The sequence below is a fragment of the Triturus cristatus genome, unplaced genomic scaffold, assembly GCF_964204655.1.
Source record: "Triturus cristatus unplaced genomic scaffold, aTriCri1.1 SCAFFOLD_749, whole genome shotgun sequence".
NCBI lineage: Eukaryota > Metazoa > Chordata > Amphibia > Caudata > Salamandridae > Triturus > Triturus cristatus.
Genome location: NW_028188050.1, coordinates 1 through 15,628, shown reverse-complemented (window position 1 = coordinate 15,628; position 15,628 = coordinate 1). Strand labels below are relative to the sequence as shown.

The following is a 15,628-nucleotide window of genomic DNA, read 5'->3' as shown; positions in this document are numbered from 1 at the left end:
ACCAAAAAGCCTACAGCACCTGGTATTCCCAGGCGGTCTCCCATCCAGGTACTAACCAGGCCCGACCCTGCTTAACTTCTGAGATCAGACGAGATCAGGTGCTTTCAGGGTGGTATGGCCGTAGGCCCTAGCACTTCTGACTTTGGAGCTCTTGGCTTTACTCATTCGTCTTCAGGGCTAGCCTAGGAAACGAGACAAACCACCCTCATTCACCTAAAGCGAAAGAAAAAAAATACCAAAAAGCCTACAGCACCTGGTATTCCCAGGCGGTCTCCCATCCAGGTACTAACCAGGCCCGACCCTGCTTAACTTCTGAGATCAGACGAGATCAGGTGCTTTCAGGGTGGTATGGCCGTAGGCCCTAGCACTTCTGACTTTGGAGCTCTTGGCTTTACTCATTCGTCTTCAGGGCTAGCCTAGGAAACGAGACAAACCACCCTCATTCACCTAAAGCGAAAGAAAAAAAATACCAAAAAGCCTACAGCACCTGGTATTCCCAGGCGGTCTCCCATCCAGGTACTAACCAGGCCCGACCCTGCTTAACTTCTGAGATCAGACGAGATCAGGTGCTTTCAGGGTGGTATGGCCGTAGGCCCTAGCACTTCTGACTTTGGAGCTCTTGGCTTTACTCATTCGTCTTCAGGGCTAGCCTAGGAAACGAGACAAACCACCCTCATTCACCTAAAGCGAAAGAAAAAAAATACCAAAAAGCCTACAGCACCTGGTATTCCCAGGCGGTCTCCCATCCAGGTACTAACCAGGCCCGACCCTGCTTAACTTCTGAGATCAGACGAGATCAGGTGCTTTCAGGGTGGTATGGCCGTAGGCCCTAGCACTTCTGACTTTGGAGCTCTTGGCTTTACTCATTCGTCTTCAGGGCTAGCCTAGGAAACGAGACAAACCACCCTCATTCACCTAAAGCGAAAGAAAAAAAATACCAAAAAGCCTACAGCACCTGGTATTCCCAGGCGGTCTCCCATCCAGGTACTAACCAGGCCCGACCCTGCTTAACTTCTGAGATCAGACGAGATCAGGTGCTTTCAGGGTGGTATGGCCGTAGGCCCTAGCACTTCTGACTTTGGAGCTCTTGGCTTTACTCATTCGTCTTCAGGGCTAGCCTAGGAAACGAGACAAACCACCCTCATTCACCTAAAGCGAAAGAAAAAAAATACCAAAAAGCCTACAGCACCTGGTATTCCCAGGCGGTCTCCCATCCAGGTACTAACCAGGCCCGACCCTGCTTAACTTCTGAGATCAGACGAGATCAGGTGCTTTCAGGGTGGTATGGCCGTAGGCCCTAGCACTTCTGACTTTGGAGCTCTTGGCTTTACTCATTCGTCTTCAGGGCTAGCCTAGGAAACGAGACAAACCACCCTCATTCACCTAAAGCGAAAGAAAAAAAATACCAAAAAGCCTACAGCACCTGGTATTCCCAGGCGGTCTCCCATCCAGGTACTAACCAGGCCCGACCCTGCTTAACTTCTGAGATCAGACGAGATCAGGTGCTTTCAGGGTGGTATGGCCGTAGGCCCTAGCACTTCTGACTTTGGAGCTCTTGGCTTTACTCATTCGTCTTCAGGGCTAGCCTAGGAAACGAGACAAACCACCCTCATTCACCTAAAGCGAAAGAAAAAAAATACCAAAAAGCCTACAGCACCTGGTATTCCCAGGCGGTCTCCCATCCAGGTACTAACCAGGCCCGACCCTGCTTAACTTCTGAGATCAGACGAGATCAGGTGCTTTCAGGGTGGTATGGCCGTAGGCCCTAGCACTTCTGACTTTGGAGCTCTTGGCTTTACTCATTCGTCTTCAGGGCTAGCCTAGGAAACGAGACAAACCACCCTCATTCACCTAAAGCGAAAGAAAAAAAATACCAAAAAGCCTACAGCACCTGGTATTCCCAGGCGGTCTCCCATCCAGGTACTAACCAGGCCCGACCCTGCTTAACTTCTGAGATCAGACGAGATCAGGTGCTTTCAGGGTGGTATGGCCGTAGGCCCTAGCACTTCTGACTTTGGAGCTCTTGGCTTTACTCATTCGTCTTCAGGGCTAGCCTAGGAAACGAGACAAACCACCCTCATTCACCTAAAGCGAAAGAAAAAAAATACCAAAAAGCCTACAGCACCTGGTATTCCCAGGCGGTCTCCCATCCAGGTACTAACCAGGCCCGACCCTGCTTAACTTCTGAGATCAGACGAGATCAGGTGCTTTCAGGGTGGTATGGCCGTAGGCCCTAGCACTTCTGACTTTGGAGCTCTTGGCTTTACTCATTCGTCTTCAGGGCTAGCCTAGGAAACGAGACAAACCACCCTCATTCACCTAAAGCGAAAGAAAAAAAATACCAAAAAGCCTACAGCACCTGGTATTCCCAGGCGGTCTCCCATCCAGGTACTAACCAGGCCCGACCCTGCTTAACTTCTGAGATCAGACGAGATCAGGTGCTTTCAGGGTGGTATGGCCGTAGGCCCTAGCACTTCTGACTTTGGAGCTCTTGGCTTTACTCATTCGTCTTCAGGGCTAGCCTAGGAAACGAGACAAACCACCCTCATTCACCTAAAGCGAAAGAAAAAAAATACCAAAAAGCCTACAGCACCTGGTATTCCCAGGCGGTCTCCCATCCAGGTACTAACCAGGCCCGACCCTGCTTAACTTCTGAGATCAGACGAGATCAGGTGCTTTCAGGGTGGTATGGCCGTAGGCCCTAGCACTTCTGACTTTGGAGCTCTTGGCTTTACTCATTCGTCTTCAGGGCTAGCCTAGGAAACGAGACAAACCACCCTCATTCACCTAAAGCGAAAGAAAAAAAATACCAAAAAGCCTACAGCACCTGGTATTCCCAGGCGGTCTCCCATCCAGGTACTAACCAGGCCCGACCCTGCTTAACTTCTGAGATCAGACGAGATCAGGTGCTTTCAGGGTGGTATGGCCGTAGGCCCTAGCACTTCTGACTTTGGAGCTCTTGGCTTTACTCATTCGTCTTCAGGGCTAGCCTAGGAAACGAGACAAACCACCCTCATTCACCTAAAGCGAAAGAAAAAAAATACCAAAAAGCCTACAGCACCTGGTATTCCCAGGCGGTCTCCCATCCAGGTACTAACCAGGCCCGACCCTGCTTAACTTCTGAGATCAGACGAGATCAGGTGCTTTCAGGGTGGTATGGCCGTAGGCCCTAGCACTTCTGACTTTGGAGCTCTTGGCTTTACTCATTCGTCTTCAGGGCTAGCCTAGGAAACGAGACAAACCACCCTCATTCACCTAAAGCGAAAGAAAAAAAATACCAAAAAGCCTACAGCACCTGGTATTCCCAGGCGGTCTCCCATCCAGGTACTAACCAGGCCCGACCCTGCTTAACTTCTGAGATCAGACGAGATCAGGTGCTTTCAGGGTGGTATGGCCGTAGGCCCTAGCACTTCTGACTTTGGAGCTCTTGGCTTTACTCATTCGTCTTCAGGGCTAGCCTAGGAAACGAGACAAACCACCCTCATTCACCTAAAGCGAAAGAAAAAAAATACCAAAAAGCCTACAGCACCTGGTATTCCCAGGCGGTCTCCCATCCAGGTACTAACCAGGCCCGACCCTGCTTAACTTCTGAGATCAGACGAGATCAGGTGCTTTCAGGGTGGTATGGCCGTAGGCCCTAGCACTTCTGACTTTGGAGCTCTTGGCTTTACTCATTCGTCTTCAGGGCTAGCCTAGGAAACGAGACAAACCACCCTCATTCACCTAAAGCGAAAGAAAAAAAATACCAAAAAGCCTACAGCACCTGGTATTCCCAGGCGGTCTCCCATCCAGGTACTAACCAGGCCCGACCCTGCTTAACTTCTGAGATCAGACGAGATCAGGTGCTTTCAGGGTGGTATGGCCGTAGGCCCTAGCACTTCTGACTTTGGAGCTCTTGGCTTTACTCATTCGTCTTCAGGGCTAGCCTAGGAAACGAGACAAACCACCCTCATTCACCTAAAGCGAAAGAAAAAAAATACCAAAAAGCCTACAGCACCTGGTATTCCCAGGCGGTCTCCCATCCAGGTACTAACCAGGCCCGACCCTGCTTAACTTCTGAGATCAGACGAGATCAGGTGCTTTCAGGGTGGTATGGCCGTAGGCCCTAGCACTTCTGACTTTGGAGCTCTTGGCTTTACTCATTCGTCTTCAGGGCTAGCCTAGGAAACGAGACAAACCACCCTCATTCACCTAAAGCGAAAGAAAAAAAATACCAAAAAGCCTACAGCACCTGGTATTCCCAGGCGGTCTCCCATCCAGGTACTAACCAGGCCCGACCCTGCTTAACTTCTGAGATCAGACGAGATCAGGTGCTTTCAGGGTGGTATGGCCGTAGGCCCTAGCACTTCTGACTTTGGAGCTCTTGGCTTTACTCATTCGTCTTCAGGGCTAGCCTAGGAAACGAGACAAACCACCCTCATTCACCTAAAGCGAAAGAAAAAAAATACCAAAAAGCCTACAGCACCTGGTATTCCCAGGCGGTCTCCCATCCAGGTACTAACCAGGCCCGACCCTGCTTAACTTCTGAGATCAGACGAGATCAGGTGCTTTCAGGGTGGTATGGCCGTAGGCCCTAGCACTTCTGACTTTGGAGCTCTTGGCTTTACTCATTCGTCTTCAGGGCTAGCCTAGGAAACGAGACAAACCACCCTCATTCACCTAAAGCGAAAGAAAAAAAATACCAAAAAGCCTACAGCACCTGGTATTCCCAGGCGGTCTCCCATCCAGGTACTAACCAGGCCCGACCCTGCTTAACTTCTGAGATCAGACGAGATCAGGTGCTTTCAGGGTGGTATGGCCGTAGGCCCTAGCACTTCTGACTTTGGAGCTCTTGGCTTTACTCATTCGTCTTCAGGGCTAGCCTAGGAAACGAGACAAACCACCCTCATTCACCTAAAGCGAAAGAAAAAAAATACCAAAAAGCCTACAGCACCTGGTATTCCCAGGCGGTCTCCCATCCAGGTACTAACCAGGCCCGACCCTGCTTAACTTCTGAGATCAGACGAGATCAGGTGCTTTCAGGGTGGTATGGCCGTAGGCCCTAGCACTTCTGACTTTGGAGCTCTTGGCTTTACTCATTCGTCTTCAGGGCTAGCCTAGGAAACGAGACAAACCACCCTCATTCACCTAAAGCGAAAGAAAAAAAATACCAAAAAGCCTACAGCACCTGGTATTCCCAGGCGGTCTCCCATCCAGGTACTAACCAGGCCCGACCCTGCTTAACTTCTGAGATCAGACGAGATCAGGTGCTTTCAGGGTGGTATGGCCGTAGGCCCTAGCACTTCTGACTTTGGAGCTCTTGGCTTTACTCATTCGTCTTCAGGGCTAGCCTAGGAAACGAGACAAACCACCCTCATTCACCTAAAGCGAAAGAAAAAAAATACCAAAAAGCCTACAGCACCTGGTATTCCCAGGCGGTCTCCCATCCAGGTACTAACCAGGCCCGACCCTGCTTAACTTCTGAGATCAGACGAGATCAGGTGCTTTCAGGGTGGTATGGCCGTAGGCCCTAGCACTTCTGACTTTGGAGCTCTTGGCTTTACTCATTCGTCTTCAGGGCTAGCCTAGGAAACGAGACAAACCACCCTCATTCACCTAAAGCGAAAGAAAAAAAATACCAAAAAGCCTACAGCACCTGGTATTCCCAGGCGGTCTCCCATCCAGGTACTAACCAGGCCCGACCCTGCTTAACTTCTGAGATCAGACGAGATCAGGTGCTTTCAGGGTGGTATGGCCGTAGGCCCTAGCACTTCTGACTTTGGAGCTCTTGGCTTTACTCATTCGTCTTCAGGGCTAGCCTAGGAAACGAGACAAACCACCCTCATTCACCTAAAGCGAAAGAAAAAAAATACCAAAAAGCCTACAGCACCTGGTATTCCCAGGCGGTCTCCCATCCAGGTACTAACCAGGCCCGACCCTGCTTAACTTCTGAGATCAGACGAGATCAGGTGCTTTCAGGGTGGTATGGCCGTAGGCCCTAGCACTTCTGACTTTGGAGCTCTTGGCTTTACTCATTCGTCTTCAGGGCTAGCCTAGGAAACGAGACAAACCACCCTCATTCACCTAAAGCGAAAGAAAAAAAATACCAAAAAGCCTACAGCACCTGGTATTCCCAGGCGGTCTCCCATCCAGGTACTAACCAGGCCCGACCCTGCTTAACTTCTGAGATCAGACGAGATCAGGTGCTTTCAGGGTGGTATGGCCGTAGGCCCTAGCACTTCTGACTTTGGAGCTCTTGGCTTTACTCATTCGTCTTCAGGGCTAGCCTAGGAAACGAGACAAACCACCCTCATTCACCTAAAGCGAAAGAAAAAAAATACCAAAAAGCCTACAGCACCTGGTATTCCCAGGCGGTCTCCCATCCAGGTACTAACCAGGCCCGACCCTGCTTAACTTCTGAGATCAGACGAGATCAGGTGCTTTCAGGGTGGTATGGCCGTAGGCCCTAGCACTTCTGACTTTGGAGCTCTTGGCTTTACTCATTCGTCTTCAGGGCTAGCCTAGGAAACGAGACAAACCACCCTCATTCACCTAAAGCGAAAGAAAAAAAATACCAAAAAGCCTACAGCACCTGGTATTCCCAGGCGGTCTCCCATCCAGGTACTAACCAGGCCCGACCCTGCTTAACTTCTGAGATCAGACGAGATCAGGTGCTTTCAGGGTGGTATGGCCGTAGGCCCTAGCACTTCTGACTTTGGAGCTCTTGGCTTTACTCATTCGTCTTCAGGGCTAGCCTAGGAAACGAGACAAACCACCCTCATTCACCTAAAGCGAAAGAAAAAAAATACCAAAAAGCCTACAGCACCTGGTATTCCCAGGCGGTCTCCCATCCAGGTACTAACCAGGCCCGACCCTGCTTAACTTCTGAGATCAGACTGAGATCAGGTGCTTTCAGGGTGGTATGGCCGTAGGCCCTAGCACTTCTGACTTTGGAGCTCTTGGCTTTACTCATTCGTCTTCAGGGCTAGCCTAGGAAACGAGACAAACCACCCTCATTCACCTAAAGCGAAAGAAAAAAAATACCAAAAAGCCTACAGCACCTGGTATTCCCAGGCGGTCTCCCATCCAGGTACTAACCAGGCCCGACCCTGCTTAACTTCTGAGATCAGACGAGATCAGGTGCTTTCAGGGTGGTATGGCCGTAGGCCCTAGCACTTCTGACTTTGGAGCTCTTGGCTTTACTCATTCGTCTTCAGGGCTAGCCTAGGAAACGAGACAAACCACCCTCATTCACCTAAAGCGAAAGAAAAAAAATACCAAAAAGCCTACAGCACCTGGTATTCCCAGGCGGTCTCCCATCCAGGTACTAACCAGGCCCGACCCTGCTTAACTTCTGAGATCAGACGAGATCAGGTGCTTTCAGGGTGGTATGGCCGTAGGCCCTAGCACTTCTGACTTTGGAGCTCTTGGCTTTACTCATTCGTCTTCAGGGCTAGCCTAGGAAACGAGACAAACCACCCTCATTCACCTAAAGCGAAAGAAAAAAAATACCAAAAAGCCTACAGCACCTGGTATTCCCAGGCGGTCTCCCATCCAGGTACTAACCAGGCCCGACCCTGCTTAACTTCTGAGATCAGACGAGATCAGGTGCTTTCAGGGTGGTATGGCCGTAGGCCCTAGCACTTCTGACTTTGGAGCTCTTGGCTTTACTCATTCGTCTTCAGGGCTAGCCTAGGAAACGAGACAAACCACCCTCATTCACCTAAAGCGAAAGAAAAAAAATACCAAAAAGCCTACAGCACCTGGTATTCCCAGGCGGTCTCCCATCCAGGTACTAACCAGGCCCGACCCTGCTTAACTTCTGAGATCAGACGAGATCAGGTGCTTTCAGGGTGGTATGGCCGTAGGCCCTAGCACTTCTGACTTTGGAGCTCTTGGCTTTACTCATTCGTCTTCAGGGCTAGCCTAGGAAACGAGACAAACCACCCTCATTCACCTAAAGCGAAAGAAAAAAAATACCAAAAAGCCTACAGCACCTGGTATTCCCAGGCGGTCTCCCATCCAGGTACTAACCAGGCCCGACCCTGCTTAACTTCTGAGATCAGACGAGATCAGGTGCTTTCAGGGTGGTATGGCCGTAGGCCCTAGCACTTCTGACTTTGGAGCTCTTGGCTTTACTCATTCGTCTTCAGGGCTAGCCTAGGAAACGAGACAAACCACCCTCATTCACCTAAAGCGAAAGAAAAAAAATACCAAAAAGCCTACAGCACCTGGTATTCCCAGGCGGTCTCCCATCCAGGTACTAACCAGGCCCGACCCTGCTTAACTTCTGAGATCAGACGAGATCAGGTGCTTTCAGGGTGGTATGGCCGTAGGCCCTAGCACTTCTGACTTTGGAGCTCTTGGCTTTACTCATTCGTCTTCAGGGCTAGCCTAGGAAACGAGACAAACCACCCTCATTCACCTAAAGCGAAAGAAAAAAAATACCAAAAAGCCTACAGCACCTGGTATTCCCAGGCGGTCTCCCATCCAGGTACTAACCAGGCCCGACCCTGCTTAACTTCTGAGATCAGACGAGATCAGGTGCTTTCAGGGTGGTATGGCCGTAGGCCCTAGCACTTCTGACTTTGGAGCTCTTGGCTTTACTCATTCGTCTTCAGGGCTAGCCTAGGAAACGAGACAAACCACCCTCATTCACCTAAAGCGAAAGAAAAAAAATACCAAAAAGCCTACAGCACCTGGTATTCCCAGGCGGTCTCCCATCCAGGTACTAACCAGGCCCGACCCTGCTTAACTTCTGAGATCAGACGAGATCAGGTGCTTTCAGGGTGGTATGGCCGTAGGCCCTAGCACTTCTGACTTTGGAGCTCTTGGCTTTACTCATTCGTCTTCAGGGCTAGCCTAGGAAACGAGACAAACCACCCTCATTCACCTAAAGCGAAAGAAAAAAAATACCAAAAAGCCTACAGCACCTGGTATTCCCAGGCGGTCTCCCATCCAGGTACTAACCAGGCCCGACCCTGCTTAACTTCTGAGATCAGACGAGATCAGGTGCTTTCAGGGTGGTATGGCCGTAGGCCCTAGCACTTCTGACTTTGGAGCTCTTGGCTTTACTCATTCGTCTTCAGGGCTAGCCTAGGAAACGAGACAAACCACCCTCATTCACCTAAAGCGAAAGAAAAAAAATACCAAAAAGCCTACAGCACCTGGTATTCCCAGGCGGTCTCCCATCCAGGTACTAACCAGGCCCGACCCTGCTTAACTTCTGAGATCAGACGAGATCAGGTGCTTTCAGGGTGGTATGGCCGTAGGCCCTAGCACTTCTGACTTTGGAGCTCTTGGCTTTACTCATTCGTCTTCAGGGCTAGCCTAGGAAACGAGACAAACCACCCTCATTCACCTAAAGCGAAAGAAAAAAAATACCAAAAAGCCTACAGCACCTGGTATTCCCAGGCGGTCTCCCATCCAGGTACTAACCAGGCCCGACCCTGCTTAACTTCTGAGATCAGACGAGATCAGGTGCTTTCAGGGTGGTATGGCCGTAGGCCCTAGCACTTCTGACTTTGGAGCTCTTGGCTTTACTCATTCGTCTTCAGGGCTAGCCTAGGAAACGAGACAAACCACCCTCATTCACCTAAAGCGAAAGAAAAAAAATACCAAAAAGCCTACAGCACCTGGTATTCCCAGGCGGTCTCCCATCCAGGTACTAACCAGGCCCGACCCTGCTTAACTTCTGAGATCAGACGAGATCAGGTGCTTTCAGGGTGGTATGGCCGTAGGCCCTAGCACTTCTGACTTTGGAGCTCTTGGCTTTACTCATTCGTCTTCAGGGCTAGCCTAGGAAACGAGACAAACCACCCTCATTCACCTAAAGCGAAAGAAAAAAAATACCAAAAAGCCTACAGCACCTGGTATTCCCAGGCGGTCTCCCATCCAGGTACTAACCAGGCCCGACCCTGCTTAACTTCTGAGATCAGACGAGATCAGGTGCTTTCAGGGTGGTATGGCCGTAGGCCCTAGCACTTCTGACTTTGGAGCTCTTGGCTTTACTCATTCGTCTTCAGGGCTAGCCTAGGAAACGAGACAAACCACCCTCATTCACCTAAAGCGAAAGAAAAAAAATACCAAAAAGCCTACAGCACCTGGTATTCCCAGGCGGTCTCCCATCCAGGTACTAACCAGGCCCGACCCTGCTTAACTTCTGAGATCAGACGAGATCAGGTGCTTTCAGGGTGGTATGGCCGTAGGCCCTAGCACTTCTGACTTTGGAGCTCTTGGCTTTACTCATTCGTCTTCAGGGCTAGCCTAGGAAACGAGACAAACCACCCTCATTCACCTAAAGCGAAAGAAAAAAAATACCAAAAAGCCTACAGCACCTGGTATTCCCAGGCGGTCTCCCATCCAGGTACTAACCAGGCCCGACCCTGCTTAACTTCTGAGATCAGACGAGATCAGGTGCTTTCAGGGTGGTATGGCCGTAGGCCCTAGCACTTCTGACTTTGGAGCTCTTGGCTTTACTCATTCGTCTTCAGGGCTAGCCTAGGAAACGAGACAAACCACCCTCATTCACCTAAAGCGAAAGAAAAAAAATACCAAAAAGCCTACAGCACCTGGTATTCCCAGGCGGTCTCCCATCCAGGTACTAACCAGGCCCGACCCTGCTTAACTTCTGAGATCAGACGAGATCAGGTGCTTTCAGGGTGGTATGGCCGTAGGCCCTAGCACTTCTGACTTTGGAGCTCTTGGCTTTACTCATTCGTCTTCAGGGCTAGCCTAGGAAACGAGACAAACCACCCTCATTCACCTAAAGCGAAAGAAAAAAAATACCAAAAAGCCTACAGCACCTGGTATTCCCAGGCGGTCTCCCATCCAGGTACTAACCAGGCCCGACCCTGCTTAACTTCTGAGATCAGACGAGATCAGGTGCTTTCAGGGTGGTATGGCCGTAGGCCCTAGCACTTCTGACTTTGGAGCTCTTGGCTTTACTCATTCGTCTTCAGGGCTAGCCTAGGAAACGAGACAAACCACCCTCATTCACCTAAAGCGAAAGAAAAAAAATACCAAAAAGCCTACAGCACCTGGTATTCCCAGGCGGTCTCCCATCCAGGTACTAACCAGGCCCGACCCTGCTTAACTTCTGAGATCAGACGAGATCAGGTGCTTTCAGGGTGGTATGGCCGTAGGCCCTAGCACTTCTGACTTTGGAGCTCTTGGCTTTACTCATTCGTCTTCAGGGCTAGCCTAGGAAACGAGACAAACCACCCTCATTCACCTAAAGCGAAAGAAAAAAAATACCAAAAAGCCTACAGCACCTGGTATTCCCAGGCGGTCTCCCATCCAGGTACTAACCAGGCCCGACCCTGCTTAACTTCTGAGATCAGACGAGATCAGGTGCTTTCAGGGTGGTATGGCCGTAGGCCCTAGCACTTCTGACTTTGGAGCTCTTGGCTTTACTCATTCGTCTTCAGGGCTAGCCTAGGAAACGAGACAAACCACCCTCATTCACCTAAAGCGAAAGAAAAAAAATACCAAAAAGCCTACAGCACCTGGTATTCCCAGGCGGTCTCCCATCCAGGTACTAACCAGGCCCGACCCTGCTTAACTTCTGAGATCAGACGAGATCAGGTGCTTTCAGGGTGGTATGGCCGTAGGCCCTAGCACTTCTGACTTTGGAGCTCTTGGCTTTACTCATTCGTCTTCAGGGCTAGCCTAGGAAACGAGACAAACCACCCTCATTCACCTAAAGCGAAAGAAAAAAAATACCAAAAAGCCTACAGCACCTGGTATTCCCAGGCGGTCTCCCATCCAGGTACTAACCAGGCCCGACCCTGCTTAACTTCTGAGATCAGACGAGATCAGGTGCTTTCAGGGTGGTATGGCCGTAGGCCCTAGCACTTCTGACTTTGGAGCTCTTGGCTTTACTCATTCGTCTTCAGGGCTAGCCTAGGAAACGAGACAAACCACCCTCATTCACCTAAAGCGAAAGAAAAAAAATACCAAAAAGCCTACAGCACCTGGTATTCCCAGGCGGTCTCCCATCCAGGTACTAACCAGGCCCGACCCTGCTTAACTTCTGAGATCAGACGAGATCAGGTGCTTTCAGGGTGGTATGGCCGTAGGCCCTAGCACTTCTGACTTTGGAGCTCTTGGCTTTACTCATTCGTCTTCAGGGCTAGCCTAGGAAACGAGACAAACCACCCTCATTCACCTAAAGCGAAAGAAAAAAAATACCAAAAAGCCTACAGCACCTGGTATTCCCAGGCGGTCTCCCATCCAGGTACTAACCAGGCCCGACCCTGCTTAACTTCTGAGATCAGACGAGATCAGGTGCTTTCAGGGTGGTATGGCCGTAGGCCCTAGCACTTCTGACTTTGGAGCTCTTGGCTTTACTCATTCGTCTTCAGGGCTAGCCTAGGAAACGAGACAAACCACCCTCATTCACCTAAAGCGAAAGAAAAAAAATACCAAAAAGCCTACAGCACCTGGTATTCCCAGGCGGTCTCCCATCCAGGTACTAACCAGGCCCGACCCTGCTTAACTTCTGAGATCAGACGAGATCAGGTGCTTTCAGGGTGGTATGGCCGTAGGCCCTAGCACTTCTGACTTTGGAGCTCTTGGCTTTACTCATTCGTCTTCAGGGCTAGCCTAGGAAACGAGACAAACCACCCTCATTCACCTAAAGCGAAAGAAAAAAAATACCAAAAAGCCTACAGCACCTGGTATTCCCAGGCGGTCTCCCATCCAGGTACTAACCAGGCCCGACCCTGCTTAACTTCTGAGATCAGACGAGATCAGGTGCTTTCAGGGTGGTATGGCCGTAGGCCCTAGCACTTCTGACTTTGGAGCTCTTGGCTTTACTCATTCGTCTTCAGGGCTAGCCTAGGAAACGAGACAAACCACCCTCATTCACCTAAAGCGAAAGAAAAAAAATACCAAAAAGCCTACAGCACCTGGTATTCCCAGGCGGTCTCCCATCCAGGTACTAACCAGGCCCGACCCTGCTTAACTTCTGAGATCAGACGAGATCAGGTGCTTTCAGGGTGGTATGGCCGTAGGCCCTAGCACTTCTGACTTTGGAGCTCTTGGCTTTACTCATTCGTCTTCAGGGCTAGCCTAGGAAACGAGACAAACCACCCTCATTCACCTAAAGCGAAAGAAAAAAAATACCAAAAAGCCTACAGCACCTGGTATTCCCAGGCGGTCTCCCATCCAGGTACTAACCAGGCCCGACCCTGCTTAACTTCTGAGATCAGACGAGATCAGGTGCTTTCAGGGTGGTATGGCCGTAGGCCCTAGCACTTCTGACTTTGGAGCTCTTGGCTTTACTCATTCGTCTTCAGGGCTAGCCTAGGAAACGAGACAAACCACCCTCATTCACCTAAAGCGAAAGAAAAAAAATACCAAAAAGCCTACAGCACCTGGTATTCCCAGGCGGTCTCCCATCCAGGTACTAACCAGGCCCGACCCTGCTTAACTTCTGAGATCAGACGAGATCAGGTGCTTTCAGGGTGGTATGGCCGTAGGCCCTAGCACTTCTGACTTTGGAGCTCTTGGCTTTACTCATTCGTCTTCAGGGCTAGCCTAGGAAACGAGACAAACCACCCTCATTCACCTAAAGCGAAAGAAAAAAAATACCAAAAAGCCTACAGCACCTGGTATTCCCAGGCGGTCTCCCATCCAGGTACTAACCAGGCCCGACCCTGCTTAACTTCTGAGATCAGACGAGATCAGGTGCTTTCAGGGTGGTATGGCCGTAGGCCCTAGCACTTCTGACTTTGGAGCTCTTGGCTTTACTCATTCGTCTTCAGGGCTAGCCTAGGAAACGAGACAAACCACCCTCATTCACCTAAAGCGAAAGAAAAAAAATACCAAAAAGCCTACAGCACCTGGTATTCCCAGGCGGTCTCCCATCCAGGTACTAACCAGGCCCGACCCTGCTTAACTTCTGAGATCAGACGAGATCAGGTGCTTTCAGGGTGGTATGGCCGTAGGCCCTAGCACTTCTGACTTTGGAGCTCTTGGCTTTACTCATTCGTCTTCAGGGCTAGCCTAGGAAACGAGACAAACCACCCTCATTCACCTAAAGCGAAAGAAAAAAAATACCAAAAAGCCTACAGCACCTGGTATTCCCAGGCGGTCTCCCATCCAGGTACTAACCAGGCCCGACCCTGCTTAACTTCTGAGATCAGACGAGATCAGGTGCTTTCAGGGTGGTATGGCCGTAGGCCCTAGCACTTCTGACTTTGGAGCTCTTGGCTTTACTCATTCGTCTTCAGGGCTAGCCTAGGAAACGAGACAAACCACCCTCATTCACCTAAAGCGAAAGAAAAAAAATACCAAAAAGCCTACAGCACCTGGTATTCCCAGGCGGTCTCCCATCCAGGTACTAACCAGGCCCGACCCTGCTTAACTTCTGAGATCAGACGAGATCAGGTGCTTTCAGGGTGGTATGGCCGTAGGCCCTAGCACTTCTGACTTTGGAGCTCTTGGCTTTACTCATTCGTCTTCAGGGCTAGCCTAGGAAACGAGACAAACCACCCTCATTCACCTAAAGCGAAAGAAAAAAAATACCAAAAAGCCTACAGCACCTGGTATTCCCAGGCGGTCTCCCATCCAGGTACTAACCAGGCCCGACCCTGCTTAACTTCTGAGATCAGACGAGATCAGGTGCTTTCAGGGTGGTATGGCCGTAGGCCCTAGCACTTCTGACTTTGGAGCTCTTGGCTTTACTCATTCGTCTTCAGGGCTAGCCTAGGAAACGAGACAAACCACCCTCATTCACCTAAAGCGAAAGAAAAAAAATACCAAAAAGCCTACAGCACCTGGTATTCCCAGGCGGTCTCCCATCCAGGTACTAACCAGGCCCGACCCTGCTTAACTTCTGAGATCAGACGAGATCAGGTGCTTTCAGGGTGGTATGGCCGTAGGCCCTAGCACTTCTGACTTTGGAGCTCTTGGCTTTACTCATTCGTCTTCAGGGCTAGCCTAGGAAACGAGACAAACCACCCTCATTCACCTAAAGCGAAAGAAAAAAAATACCAAAAAGCCTACAGCACCTGGTATTCCCAGGCGGTCTCCCATCCAGGTACTAACCAGGCCCGACCCTGCTTAACTTCTGAGATCAGACGAGATCAGGTGCTTTCAGGGTGGTATGGCCGTAGGCCCTAGCACTTCTGACTTTGGAGCTCTTGGCTTTACTCATTCGTCTTCAGGGCTAGCCTAGGAAACGAGACAAACCACCCTCATTCACCTAAAGCGAAAGAAAAAAAATACCAAAAAGCCTACAGCACCTGGTATTCCCAGGCGGTCTCCCATCCAGGTACTAACCAGGCCCGACCCTGCTTAACTTCTGAGATCAGACGAGATCAGGTGCTTTCAGGGTGGTATGGCCGTAGGCCCTAGCACTTCTGACTTTGGAGCTCTTGGCTTTACTCATTCGTCTTCAGGGCTAGCCTAGGAAACGAGACAAACCACCCTCATTCACCTAAAGCGAAAGAAAAAAAATACCAAAAAGCCTACAGCACCTGGTATTCCCAGGCGGTCTCCCATCCAGGTACTAACCAGGCCCGACCCTGCTTAACTTCTGAGATCAGACGAGATCAGGTGCTTTCAGGGTGGTATGGCCGTAGGCCCTAGCACTTCTGACTTTGGAGCTCTTGGCTTTACTCATTCGTCTTCAGGGCTAGCC

General features: G+C 50.5%; 67 non-coding genes across 67 annotated transcripts; all 67 read right to left on the bottom strand.

The window, feature by feature from the left end:
* Positions 1–7: 7 nt before the first annotated feature.
* LOC146769682 (5S ribosomal RNA) lies at positions 8–126 on the bottom strand. Its single transcript, XR_014975751.1, has one exon. It is a non-coding gene; the product is annotated as a 5S ribosomal RNA (ribosomal RNA).
* Positions 127–241: 115 nt separating this feature from the next.
* LOC146769681 (5S ribosomal RNA) lies at positions 242–360 on the bottom strand. The gene has a single exon (XR_014975750.1). It is a non-coding gene; the product is annotated as a 5S ribosomal RNA (ribosomal RNA).
* A 115-nt stretch (positions 361–475) lies between these two features.
* Positions 476–594, bottom strand: LOC146769680 (5S ribosomal RNA). Its single transcript, XR_014975749.1, has one exon. It is a non-coding gene; the product is annotated as a 5S ribosomal RNA (ribosomal RNA).
* Positions 595–709: 115 nt separating this feature from the next.
* LOC146769679 (5S ribosomal RNA) lies at positions 710–828 on the bottom strand. The gene has a single exon (XR_014975748.1). It is a non-coding gene; the product is annotated as a 5S ribosomal RNA (ribosomal RNA).
* Positions 829–943: 115 nt separating this feature from the next.
* Positions 944–1,062, bottom strand: LOC146769678 (5S ribosomal RNA). The gene has a single exon (XR_014975747.1). It is a non-coding gene; the product is annotated as a 5S ribosomal RNA (ribosomal RNA).
* Positions 1,063–1,177: 115 nt separating this feature from the next.
* LOC146769677 (5S ribosomal RNA) lies at positions 1,178–1,296 on the bottom strand. Its single transcript, XR_014975745.1, has one exon. It is a non-coding gene; the product is annotated as a 5S ribosomal RNA (ribosomal RNA).
* A 115-nt stretch (positions 1,297–1,411) lies between these two features.
* LOC146769676 (5S ribosomal RNA) lies at positions 1,412–1,530 on the bottom strand. Its single transcript, XR_014975744.1, has one exon. It is a non-coding gene; the product is annotated as a 5S ribosomal RNA (ribosomal RNA).
* A 115-nt stretch (positions 1,531–1,645) lies between these two features.
* On the bottom strand, positions 1,646–1,764 carry LOC146769675 (5S ribosomal RNA). Its single transcript, XR_014975743.1, has one exon. It is a non-coding gene; the product is annotated as a 5S ribosomal RNA (ribosomal RNA).
* A 115-nt stretch (positions 1,765–1,879) lies between these two features.
* Positions 1,880–1,998, bottom strand: LOC146769674 (5S ribosomal RNA). Its single transcript, XR_014975742.1, has one exon. It is a non-coding gene; the product is annotated as a 5S ribosomal RNA (ribosomal RNA).
* A 115-nt stretch (positions 1,999–2,113) lies between these two features.
* Positions 2,114–2,232, bottom strand: LOC146769673 (5S ribosomal RNA). Its single transcript, XR_014975741.1, has one exon. It is a non-coding gene; the product is annotated as a 5S ribosomal RNA (ribosomal RNA).
* Positions 2,233–2,347: 115 nt separating this feature from the next.
* Positions 2,348–2,466, bottom strand: LOC146769672 (5S ribosomal RNA). Its single transcript, XR_014975740.1, has one exon. It is a non-coding gene; the product is annotated as a 5S ribosomal RNA (ribosomal RNA).
* A 115-nt stretch (positions 2,467–2,581) lies between these two features.
* On the bottom strand, positions 2,582–2,700 carry LOC146769671 (5S ribosomal RNA). The gene has a single exon (XR_014975739.1). It is a non-coding gene; the product is annotated as a 5S ribosomal RNA (ribosomal RNA).
* Positions 2,701–2,815: 115 nt separating this feature from the next.
* LOC146769670 (5S ribosomal RNA) lies at positions 2,816–2,934 on the bottom strand. The gene has a single exon (XR_014975738.1). It is a non-coding gene; the product is annotated as a 5S ribosomal RNA (ribosomal RNA).
* Positions 2,935–3,049: 115 nt separating this feature from the next.
* LOC146769669 (5S ribosomal RNA) lies at positions 3,050–3,168 on the bottom strand. Its single transcript, XR_014975737.1, has one exon. It is a non-coding gene; the product is annotated as a 5S ribosomal RNA (ribosomal RNA).
* Positions 3,169–3,283: 115 nt separating this feature from the next.
* On the bottom strand, positions 3,284–3,402 carry LOC146769668 (5S ribosomal RNA). Its single transcript, XR_014975736.1, has one exon. It is a non-coding gene; the product is annotated as a 5S ribosomal RNA (ribosomal RNA).
* A 115-nt stretch (positions 3,403–3,517) lies between these two features.
* On the bottom strand, positions 3,518–3,636 carry LOC146769667 (5S ribosomal RNA). The gene has a single exon (XR_014975734.1). It is a non-coding gene; the product is annotated as a 5S ribosomal RNA (ribosomal RNA).
* A 115-nt stretch (positions 3,637–3,751) lies between these two features.
* Positions 3,752–3,870, bottom strand: LOC146769666 (5S ribosomal RNA). Its single transcript, XR_014975733.1, has one exon. It is a non-coding gene; the product is annotated as a 5S ribosomal RNA (ribosomal RNA).
* Positions 3,871–3,985: 115 nt separating this feature from the next.
* On the bottom strand, positions 3,986–4,104 carry LOC146769665 (5S ribosomal RNA). The gene has a single exon (XR_014975732.1). It is a non-coding gene; the product is annotated as a 5S ribosomal RNA (ribosomal RNA).
* A 115-nt stretch (positions 4,105–4,219) lies between these two features.
* Positions 4,220–4,338, bottom strand: LOC146769664 (5S ribosomal RNA). The gene has a single exon (XR_014975731.1). It is a non-coding gene; the product is annotated as a 5S ribosomal RNA (ribosomal RNA).
* Positions 4,339–4,453: 115 nt separating this feature from the next.
* LOC146769663 (5S ribosomal RNA) lies at positions 4,454–4,572 on the bottom strand. The gene has a single exon (XR_014975730.1). It is a non-coding gene; the product is annotated as a 5S ribosomal RNA (ribosomal RNA).
* A 115-nt stretch (positions 4,573–4,687) lies between these two features.
* On the bottom strand, positions 4,688–4,806 carry LOC146769662 (5S ribosomal RNA). Its single transcript, XR_014976118.1, has one exon. It is a non-coding gene; the product is annotated as a 5S ribosomal RNA (ribosomal RNA).
* A 115-nt stretch (positions 4,807–4,921) lies between these two features.
* On the bottom strand, positions 4,922–5,040 carry LOC146769661 (5S ribosomal RNA). The gene has a single exon (XR_014976117.1). It is a non-coding gene; the product is annotated as a 5S ribosomal RNA (ribosomal RNA).
* Positions 5,041–5,155: 115 nt separating this feature from the next.
* Positions 5,156–5,274, bottom strand: LOC146769660 (5S ribosomal RNA). Its single transcript, XR_014976116.1, has one exon. It is a non-coding gene; the product is annotated as a 5S ribosomal RNA (ribosomal RNA).
* A 115-nt stretch (positions 5,275–5,389) lies between these two features.
* On the bottom strand, positions 5,390–5,508 carry LOC146769659 (5S ribosomal RNA). The gene has a single exon (XR_014976115.1). It is a non-coding gene; the product is annotated as a 5S ribosomal RNA (ribosomal RNA).
* Positions 5,509–5,623: 115 nt separating this feature from the next.
* Positions 5,624–5,742, bottom strand: LOC146769658 (5S ribosomal RNA). The gene has a single exon (XR_014976114.1). It is a non-coding gene; the product is annotated as a 5S ribosomal RNA (ribosomal RNA).
* A 115-nt stretch (positions 5,743–5,857) lies between these two features.
* LOC146769657 (5S ribosomal RNA) lies at positions 5,858–5,976 on the bottom strand. The gene has a single exon (XR_014976112.1). It is a non-coding gene; the product is annotated as a 5S ribosomal RNA (ribosomal RNA).
* Positions 5,977–6,091: 115 nt separating this feature from the next.
* LOC146769656 (5S ribosomal RNA) lies at positions 6,092–6,210 on the bottom strand. The gene has a single exon (XR_014976111.1). It is a non-coding gene; the product is annotated as a 5S ribosomal RNA (ribosomal RNA).
* A 115-nt stretch (positions 6,211–6,325) lies between these two features.
* Positions 6,326–6,444, bottom strand: LOC146769655 (5S ribosomal RNA). Its single transcript, XR_014976110.1, has one exon. It is a non-coding gene; the product is annotated as a 5S ribosomal RNA (ribosomal RNA).
* Positions 6,445–6,559: 115 nt separating this feature from the next.
* LOC146769654 (5S ribosomal RNA) lies at positions 6,560–6,678 on the bottom strand. Its single transcript, XR_014976109.1, has one exon. It is a non-coding gene; the product is annotated as a 5S ribosomal RNA (ribosomal RNA).
* A 115-nt stretch (positions 6,679–6,793) lies between these two features.
* LOC146769653 (5S ribosomal RNA) lies at positions 6,794–6,913 on the bottom strand. The gene has a single exon (XR_014976089.1). It is a non-coding gene; the product is annotated as a 5S ribosomal RNA (ribosomal RNA).
* A 115-nt stretch (positions 6,914–7,028) lies between these two features.
* On the bottom strand, positions 7,029–7,147 carry LOC146769652 (5S ribosomal RNA). The gene has a single exon (XR_014976108.1). It is a non-coding gene; the product is annotated as a 5S ribosomal RNA (ribosomal RNA).
* Positions 7,148–7,262: 115 nt separating this feature from the next.
* Positions 7,263–7,381, bottom strand: LOC146769651 (5S ribosomal RNA). The gene has a single exon (XR_014976107.1). It is a non-coding gene; the product is annotated as a 5S ribosomal RNA (ribosomal RNA).
* Positions 7,382–7,496: 115 nt separating this feature from the next.
* On the bottom strand, positions 7,497–7,615 carry LOC146769650 (5S ribosomal RNA). Its single transcript, XR_014976101.1, has one exon. It is a non-coding gene; the product is annotated as a 5S ribosomal RNA (ribosomal RNA).
* Positions 7,616–7,730: 115 nt separating this feature from the next.
* Positions 7,731–7,849, bottom strand: LOC146769649 (5S ribosomal RNA). Its single transcript, XR_014976090.1, has one exon. It is a non-coding gene; the product is annotated as a 5S ribosomal RNA (ribosomal RNA).
* A 115-nt stretch (positions 7,850–7,964) lies between these two features.
* LOC146769648 (5S ribosomal RNA) lies at positions 7,965–8,083 on the bottom strand. The gene has a single exon (XR_014976079.1). It is a non-coding gene; the product is annotated as a 5S ribosomal RNA (ribosomal RNA).
* Positions 8,084–8,198: 115 nt separating this feature from the next.
* Positions 8,199–8,317, bottom strand: LOC146769647 (5S ribosomal RNA). The gene has a single exon (XR_014976068.1). It is a non-coding gene; the product is annotated as a 5S ribosomal RNA (ribosomal RNA).
* Positions 8,318–8,432: 115 nt separating this feature from the next.
* On the bottom strand, positions 8,433–8,551 carry LOC146769646 (5S ribosomal RNA). The gene has a single exon (XR_014976056.1). It is a non-coding gene; the product is annotated as a 5S ribosomal RNA (ribosomal RNA).
* A 115-nt stretch (positions 8,552–8,666) lies between these two features.
* LOC146769645 (5S ribosomal RNA) lies at positions 8,667–8,785 on the bottom strand. The gene has a single exon (XR_014976045.1). It is a non-coding gene; the product is annotated as a 5S ribosomal RNA (ribosomal RNA).
* A 115-nt stretch (positions 8,786–8,900) lies between these two features.
* Positions 8,901–9,019, bottom strand: LOC146769644 (5S ribosomal RNA). The gene has a single exon (XR_014976034.1). It is a non-coding gene; the product is annotated as a 5S ribosomal RNA (ribosomal RNA).
* Positions 9,020–9,134: 115 nt separating this feature from the next.
* On the bottom strand, positions 9,135–9,253 carry LOC146769643 (5S ribosomal RNA). Its single transcript, XR_014976023.1, has one exon. It is a non-coding gene; the product is annotated as a 5S ribosomal RNA (ribosomal RNA).
* Positions 9,254–9,368: 115 nt separating this feature from the next.
* LOC146769642 (5S ribosomal RNA) lies at positions 9,369–9,487 on the bottom strand. The gene has a single exon (XR_014976012.1). It is a non-coding gene; the product is annotated as a 5S ribosomal RNA (ribosomal RNA).
* A 115-nt stretch (positions 9,488–9,602) lies between these two features.
* Positions 9,603–9,721, bottom strand: LOC146769641 (5S ribosomal RNA). The gene has a single exon (XR_014976001.1). It is a non-coding gene; the product is annotated as a 5S ribosomal RNA (ribosomal RNA).
* A 115-nt stretch (positions 9,722–9,836) lies between these two features.
* Positions 9,837–9,955, bottom strand: LOC146769640 (5S ribosomal RNA). Its single transcript, XR_014975990.1, has one exon. It is a non-coding gene; the product is annotated as a 5S ribosomal RNA (ribosomal RNA).
* A 115-nt stretch (positions 9,956–10,070) lies between these two features.
* On the bottom strand, positions 10,071–10,189 carry LOC146769639 (5S ribosomal RNA). Its single transcript, XR_014975979.1, has one exon. It is a non-coding gene; the product is annotated as a 5S ribosomal RNA (ribosomal RNA).
* A 115-nt stretch (positions 10,190–10,304) lies between these two features.
* Positions 10,305–10,423, bottom strand: LOC146769638 (5S ribosomal RNA). Its single transcript, XR_014975968.1, has one exon. It is a non-coding gene; the product is annotated as a 5S ribosomal RNA (ribosomal RNA).
* A 115-nt stretch (positions 10,424–10,538) lies between these two features.
* Positions 10,539–10,657, bottom strand: LOC146769637 (5S ribosomal RNA). Its single transcript, XR_014975957.1, has one exon. It is a non-coding gene; the product is annotated as a 5S ribosomal RNA (ribosomal RNA).
* A 115-nt stretch (positions 10,658–10,772) lies between these two features.
* On the bottom strand, positions 10,773–10,891 carry LOC146769636 (5S ribosomal RNA). Its single transcript, XR_014975945.1, has one exon. It is a non-coding gene; the product is annotated as a 5S ribosomal RNA (ribosomal RNA).
* A 115-nt stretch (positions 10,892–11,006) lies between these two features.
* Positions 11,007–11,125, bottom strand: LOC146769635 (5S ribosomal RNA). Its single transcript, XR_014975934.1, has one exon. It is a non-coding gene; the product is annotated as a 5S ribosomal RNA (ribosomal RNA).
* A 115-nt stretch (positions 11,126–11,240) lies between these two features.
* Positions 11,241–11,359, bottom strand: LOC146769634 (5S ribosomal RNA). The gene has a single exon (XR_014975923.1). It is a non-coding gene; the product is annotated as a 5S ribosomal RNA (ribosomal RNA).
* A 115-nt stretch (positions 11,360–11,474) lies between these two features.
* On the bottom strand, positions 11,475–11,593 carry LOC146769633 (5S ribosomal RNA). The gene has a single exon (XR_014975912.1). It is a non-coding gene; the product is annotated as a 5S ribosomal RNA (ribosomal RNA).
* Positions 11,594–11,708: 115 nt separating this feature from the next.
* Positions 11,709–11,827, bottom strand: LOC146769632 (5S ribosomal RNA). The gene has a single exon (XR_014975901.1). It is a non-coding gene; the product is annotated as a 5S ribosomal RNA (ribosomal RNA).
* Positions 11,828–11,942: 115 nt separating this feature from the next.
* On the bottom strand, positions 11,943–12,061 carry LOC146769631 (5S ribosomal RNA). The gene has a single exon (XR_014975890.1). It is a non-coding gene; the product is annotated as a 5S ribosomal RNA (ribosomal RNA).
* Positions 12,062–12,176: 115 nt separating this feature from the next.
* Positions 12,177–12,295, bottom strand: LOC146769630 (5S ribosomal RNA). Its single transcript, XR_014975879.1, has one exon. It is a non-coding gene; the product is annotated as a 5S ribosomal RNA (ribosomal RNA).
* A 115-nt stretch (positions 12,296–12,410) lies between these two features.
* Positions 12,411–12,529, bottom strand: LOC146769629 (5S ribosomal RNA). Its single transcript, XR_014975868.1, has one exon. It is a non-coding gene; the product is annotated as a 5S ribosomal RNA (ribosomal RNA).
* A 115-nt stretch (positions 12,530–12,644) lies between these two features.
* On the bottom strand, positions 12,645–12,763 carry LOC146769628 (5S ribosomal RNA). Its single transcript, XR_014975857.1, has one exon. It is a non-coding gene; the product is annotated as a 5S ribosomal RNA (ribosomal RNA).
* Positions 12,764–12,878: 115 nt separating this feature from the next.
* LOC146769627 (5S ribosomal RNA) lies at positions 12,879–12,997 on the bottom strand. Its single transcript, XR_014975846.1, has one exon. It is a non-coding gene; the product is annotated as a 5S ribosomal RNA (ribosomal RNA).
* A 115-nt stretch (positions 12,998–13,112) lies between these two features.
* LOC146769626 (5S ribosomal RNA) lies at positions 13,113–13,231 on the bottom strand. The gene has a single exon (XR_014975834.1). It is a non-coding gene; the product is annotated as a 5S ribosomal RNA (ribosomal RNA).
* Positions 13,232–13,346: 115 nt separating this feature from the next.
* On the bottom strand, positions 13,347–13,465 carry LOC146769625 (5S ribosomal RNA). The gene has a single exon (XR_014975823.1). It is a non-coding gene; the product is annotated as a 5S ribosomal RNA (ribosomal RNA).
* A 115-nt stretch (positions 13,466–13,580) lies between these two features.
* Positions 13,581–13,699, bottom strand: LOC146769624 (5S ribosomal RNA). Its single transcript, XR_014975812.1, has one exon. It is a non-coding gene; the product is annotated as a 5S ribosomal RNA (ribosomal RNA).
* A 115-nt stretch (positions 13,700–13,814) lies between these two features.
* LOC146769623 (5S ribosomal RNA) lies at positions 13,815–13,933 on the bottom strand. Its single transcript, XR_014975801.1, has one exon. It is a non-coding gene; the product is annotated as a 5S ribosomal RNA (ribosomal RNA).
* Positions 13,934–14,048: 115 nt separating this feature from the next.
* On the bottom strand, positions 14,049–14,167 carry LOC146769622 (5S ribosomal RNA). The gene has a single exon (XR_014975790.1). It is a non-coding gene; the product is annotated as a 5S ribosomal RNA (ribosomal RNA).
* A 115-nt stretch (positions 14,168–14,282) lies between these two features.
* On the bottom strand, positions 14,283–14,401 carry LOC146769621 (5S ribosomal RNA). Its single transcript, XR_014975779.1, has one exon. It is a non-coding gene; the product is annotated as a 5S ribosomal RNA (ribosomal RNA).
* Positions 14,402–14,516: 115 nt separating this feature from the next.
* On the bottom strand, positions 14,517–14,635 carry LOC146769620 (5S ribosomal RNA). The gene has a single exon (XR_014975768.1). It is a non-coding gene; the product is annotated as a 5S ribosomal RNA (ribosomal RNA).
* Positions 14,636–14,750: 115 nt separating this feature from the next.
* Positions 14,751–14,869, bottom strand: LOC146769619 (5S ribosomal RNA). Its single transcript, XR_014975757.1, has one exon. It is a non-coding gene; the product is annotated as a 5S ribosomal RNA (ribosomal RNA).
* A 115-nt stretch (positions 14,870–14,984) lies between these two features.
* On the bottom strand, positions 14,985–15,103 carry LOC146769618 (5S ribosomal RNA). Its single transcript, XR_014975746.1, has one exon. It is a non-coding gene; the product is annotated as a 5S ribosomal RNA (ribosomal RNA).
* Positions 15,104–15,218: 115 nt separating this feature from the next.
* LOC146769617 (5S ribosomal RNA) lies at positions 15,219–15,337 on the bottom strand. Its single transcript, XR_014975735.1, has one exon. It is a non-coding gene; the product is annotated as a 5S ribosomal RNA (ribosomal RNA).
* Positions 15,338–15,452: 115 nt separating this feature from the next.
* Positions 15,453–15,571, bottom strand: LOC146769616 (5S ribosomal RNA). Its single transcript, XR_014976113.1, has one exon. It is a non-coding gene; the product is annotated as a 5S ribosomal RNA (ribosomal RNA).
* Positions 15,572–15,628: the final 57 nt, after the last annotated feature.